We start from the raw sequence: 5739 nt of genomic DNA, 5'->3' as shown, positions 1-5739 counted from the left end.
TTTTTTCTCTTTTTTTGTTCCTTTCATTATTAAATTCCCATGCTCACTATTTTATTTTTTCTTACATACACCATTGTCCCAACATGTTTTATGACATGTTTTTACCCATAATCTCTTGTCATGGCCGGCCACTAACTATTAGGGGGAAATTTGACATGCAAGTCCTCCCTTTGACTACATGCACTATTAGGTCCTTATAGATTAGCCTATCACTTTTCAAAAGTGTCACACAAGTCCTACTAACTGAATTCACATGCTATCGGCTAAATCGAAGCTTGAAATTTTCACACATTCATAATTACATATTCTAGACAATAAATATTACGTTCAAACATTTCGGTGACTCGGTTTAGCGGTCCCGAAACCACTTCCCGACTAGGGTCAATTTTGGGCTGTCACAGGGTTGCTCGACCCATGAGAGGTGGACCACAACCACCGAGAGGACGTGGACAAGGTAGGGGAGGAAATAGAAATGTTCGAGGTCGAGGGGCACCTGGCAGGGGTGCCGGAAATGCTGAAGCTCGACAACCAGTGTTGGTGTATACAGCTTGTCGTCGAGAGGAGAGCGACACACCTGACGTCATAACTGGTACGTTTTTGGTTTCTAGCATGCCGTATACTGCTTTGGTGGATATTGGATCTACTCATTCCTATGTTGCATGTGCCATATCTAGGTCGTTGGGTGTGCACTCTGAAAAGATTGTGAGTGGGGTATCTGTGCTAAGTCCTTTGGGTCACTCGGTTAGGGTAGACAATCTGTATAGGGATGTACCCTTAGAAACTCAAGGTAGGACTTTCCCTGGAGATCTGATGGAGTTACCGTTCGGAAAATTTGACCTCATTCTAGGAATGGACTGGCTTGTTAAGCATAAGGTGACTTTGGATTGTGATGCTAAATGAATGGTGTTAAGGAGCACAAAAGATGAGGAGGTTATGGTGATAGGTGAACGAAGGGATTATTTGTCCAATGTAGTGTCGGCATTAAGAGCCGAAAAGTGGATTCGAAAGGGTTGTGAGGCCTATTTGGCATTTGTAAGTCAATCGGAAGAGGAGGGACTAACAGTGGATAAGGTTAGGACCGTAAAGGAGTTCCAAGATGTTTTTTCGGAGGAGCTTCCAGGATTGCCTCCGAACCGAGAAGTTGAGTTTGGAATCGACTTGTTGCCTGGAACGGCGTTCGTGTCCATCGCACCGTATAGGATGGCACCGAAGGAGTTAGTGGAGTTAAAGGCACAAATTCAGGAGTTGTTGGATAGGGGCTTCATTAGGCCAAGTGTGTCTCCATAGGGAGCACCGGTGCTATTCGTGAAAAAGAAGAATGGTACGATGCGGATGTGCATTGATTATCGCCAGTTGAATAAACTGACGATTAAGAATAAATATCCACTGCCAAGGATTGACGATTTGTTCGACCAGCTTAGAGGAGCTTCTGTATTTTCCAAGATCGACCTTTGATTTGGATATCATCAGTTAAGGGTCAAGGAGGCAGATATCCATAAGACGGCATTCAGGACTCGGTATGGTCATTACGAGTTTCTGGTTATGACATTTGATGATTTAACGCTCTGCGGCGTTTATGGATCGATGAATCGTGTGTTCCAACCATTTTTGTATCAGTTCGTAGTCGTCTTTATTGACGATATCCTAGTATATTCTGAAACGGAAGCGAAGCATGATGAGCATCTCCGTATAGTGCTGCAAGTGTTAAGGGAGAAGGAACTTTATGCGAAGTTTAGCAAGTGTGAATTTTGGTTGAGGGAAGTAACCTTCTTAGGACATATGGTCTCTGCTGAGGGGATTAAGGTGGACCCTCAGAAAATTGAAGCGATTTTGGAGTGGAAGCCGCCTAGGTCAGTGTCAGAAATACGAAGTTTTCTAGGATTGGTAGGATACTACAGAAGGTTTGTGGAAGGTTTTTCTGTGATGGCAGCACCTCTGACAAAACTCATAAGGAAAGGAGTACTGTTTGTATGGACTGAGAAGTAGCAAGAAGCTTTTGAGAAGTTGAAGAAAGTTCTGACTGAAGCACCTGTGTTAATTCAGCCGGAGTCTGGGAAGGATTTTACTGTGTACAGTGACGCATCACATGTAGGTTTGGGCTGCATGTTAATGCAAGAGGGTAAGGTGGTTGCATATGCATCACGACAGCTTAAGCCTCACGAAGGGAACTATCCTACTCATGATTTGGAGTTGGCGGCAGTGATATTTGTAGTTAAAATTTGGAGACATTACTTGTACGGAGAAAGGTGTATTATATACACAGACCACAAGAGTCTTAAGTATTTGTTGACTCAGAAGGATCTGAACCTTAGGCAAAGGAGATGGATTGAGTTGCTTAAGGATTATGACTGTTCGATCGAGTATCACCCAGGCAAGGCTAATGTGGTAGCCGACGCTCTAAGTCGTAGAACTGTATCCGATCTGAGAGCAATGTTTGCTCGTCTGAGTCTGTATGATGATAGAAGTCTATTGGCTGAGTTGCAAGTGAGGCCAACCTGGGTGGACCAGATTAAGGAAAAGCAGTTGAACGATGAGTCTTTGGTTGCTCGTTTTCAACAAGTTAAGGAAGGGGAAATTTCTGAGTTTGGGTTAAATGACGATGGAGTTCTGTGCTTCTGAGGAAGAATTTGTGTTCCGAAGGACTCTGACTTGAGGCAGACAATATTGAAGGAAGCTCATGGGGGACTTTGTGCCATGCATCTTGGAGGGAATAAGTTGTATAACGACTTGCGAGAATTGTATTGGTGGCCTGGGCTTAAACGAGAAGTAATGGAGTTTGTAGGGAAATGTCTGACATGCCAGCAAGTGAAAGCTGAGCATCAATTACCTTCTGGACTGTTGCAGCCAGTGACAATACCACTTTGGAAGTGGAAGAGGGTAACCATGGACTTTGTGAGTGGGTTGCCTTTGACACCATCGAAGAAAGATTCGGTGTGGGTGATTGTGGATAGGTTGACCAAATCAGCCCATTTCATACCTGTGCATACTGGCTTCTCACTTCAAGAGTTAGCCAAGCTGTATGTGGCGGAGATTGTGCGACTTCGTGGAGTCCCAGTTTTGATTATCTCTGACCGAGATCCCAAATTCATATCTCAGTATTGGCAAAAGTTGTATGAGGCGTTGGGGACGCGATTGAACTTTAGTACAGCTTTCCATCCCCAAACTGATGGTCAGTCGGAAAGGGTTATTCAGATTCTGGCGGATATGTTGAGGGGATGCGTGATGGACTTTCGAGGTAGTTGGGAGGATTACTTGCCGTTGGCAGAATTTACGCATACAATACTGCTTACGGCGAGTATTCAATGGCACCGTATGAAACATCAGTATGGACGAAGGTGTCGTACACCTAGTTGTTGGACTGAACTAGGAGAGCGACAAGTTCTTGGACCAGAGTTGGTAGTTGATACTGAGGATAAGGTCAGAATAATTAGGGATCGGTTAAAAGAAGCATCTGATAGGCAAAAGTCGTATGCAGATTTGAAGCGTAAGGAGATTGAGTACTTAGTAGGTGATATGGCCTTCTTAAAGGTTTCTCCTTGAAAGAAGATATTACGGTTTGGTTAGAAGGGTAAGTTGAGTCCGCGGTTCATTGGGCCTTATCAGATTTTGAAGCGAGTAGGCCCAGTGGCTTATCAATTCAAATTGCCTCCAGAGTTAGGCAGGATTCACGATGTTTTTCACGTCTCCATGTTAAGGCGTTATCGTTCTGACCCTGTCCACGTCGTGCCGGTTGCAGATATTGAAGTGCAAACTGATTTGACCTTTGAAGAGGAGCCTGTGCAAATATTGGCTCGAGATGTTAAGGTTCTAAGAAGGAAATCTGTCCTATTAGTGAAAGTGCTTTGGGGTAATCATGGCAGAGAGGAAGCTACTTGGGAGCCAGAAGAGGCGATGCAACAGCAATACCCTCATCTGTTTGGATCAGATAAATTTCAAGGACGAAATTTCTTTAAGGAGGGTAGAGTTGTAACACCCCAATTTTCGAGAATTCTGTGTATGTTGGCAAATTTAAAATTTTTGTGTTCTGTCTACTTGGCGTAGGTTTAATTATGTTAGTGGGCCTCTAGAAGGCCCAAGCTTAAGTTAAAACTCGGTAACTTTAGTTAATTTTAGTTCCATAAGAAAAAGGGGTTCTGTTAACTGGGCTTTTAAGTATTAATTGGGTAAAATAAAACACAAGGAAGCAGGTGGCAGAGTGGCATGTGACGCCACTGGGAAGGCTATAAAAGTGGCATGTAGATGCTAGGGAGAACCAAGGTTCAAGTCACAATGGGAGCATATTAAGGGAATTATTTTTATGTTTAGAAAGAGTAAGTAATGGAACTCAAGTAAAAGACTATCAGGAGGAGTTTGAGTTGTTCAGGAGATTGAATAAGGAGGGGATAAGGGAGAGGATTTAGGAGCTGATTAGGGAGAGCAGTATTGGTCGAATGATGGACTCTTGAGGAGCAAGAGTTGGTCGGCCAAAAGTTTCTTTAGGGGGCAAATTTTGGCTAGGTTAAATGCCAAGTATAAATTCGACATTTGGGGTAAGTTGTGCCGTTTTTCTGACCATCCTTCCTCCTCCTCCTTTCTTTTCTTTTTCTCTCCACCTACCTTCTCCTCTTCTTTTCTCCATAGCTGAATCCTTCTACCACTCTACTCTACACCACTTTCTTACTATTATTTTTAAGCCTTACAGCCGAATATCACAAAAGCTGAAATCCCGAAAGTTCATATTGTCTGTGCTGAATTCTCTTAGCAAGAACCTACTGATTTTTCTTCATCCTTTTTGATCAATTCTTTCTTTTTCTGAACCCTAAACCTCTGTCGACAAAGCCACTACAAAACACTCATCTTTTCTTCACTGTTACAAAAAGCTTAAAACGCATAGCCATAGGGTATAGCAGAATTTTAAGATCACTAAAGGCTTGACTTTTGTTATCAATTGAGGGGTTAGATCTGCATCAAAATTGAGTAGGAGTTAATTGGAATCATTGACCAAAGGAACCGGTGGTAAGTTTTTTAGCCTAATCTTTATTTCAGGATTTAGAAAAAAAGTCGAAACCCCTAAAGGTTAAGGAGGCTGTCGATTTGGGTTTGTAGCTCTAAGGGTTGTGATAACTATTTTATTTTTGATGCTAGTGTGATCTAGAGGCTGCTGATCAAAGGCTTGGACAAGTGGAACGACTGGATCTAGACATAATCGCTAATTTCGACAAAGGTAGGATCGCTAGTGCCTAAGGTGCTTTTGGCCGAATATGGTAAGGGGTTAATACATAGTTCTTTTTCTATAGTTAGTTTAACGTGTTAGTAATACAATTGTAGGCAGTTCGTGTGTGGATCTCGTCAGCATACCGTCGCAAATAGGTATGTAACTGACACCCTCTTACAGACTAGATCGGCAAAAGCCGAAAAGCCAAAATGCCGAAAAGCCGGTATTTTGAGAACATGCGAGTGTGCGAAGGCTCGTGAGATTAATAGTTTGATGTATATGGTAAATTAAAGTGATAAGACTGTAGAGTGCATGATTTTGTGCATTTCGATTTTTTTGGGCTTAATGGGCCAAAATCGGGATAGTGGGCCAACGGGCCCAATTCGGTAAGAAAACACGGTAAGTGTCTCTAGTTGAACGTAAATGGCTATGTTATGCATGAAAAATTTAAGAATAGTTAAATTACTTGAATACCCCAATGTATGGAAAATTACTGTTACACCCCTAGGTGCAAAATTACCATTATACCCCTAGGGTTACTTTTG

Source organism: Gossypium arboreum, chromosome 7 (assembly GCF_025698485.1).
Source record: "Gossypium arboreum isolate Shixiya-1 chromosome 7, ASM2569848v2, whole genome shotgun sequence".
NCBI lineage: Eukaryota > Viridiplantae > Streptophyta > Magnoliopsida > Malvales > Malvaceae > Gossypium > Gossypium arboreum.
Note: the sequence above shows the minus strand (reverse complement) of the source record.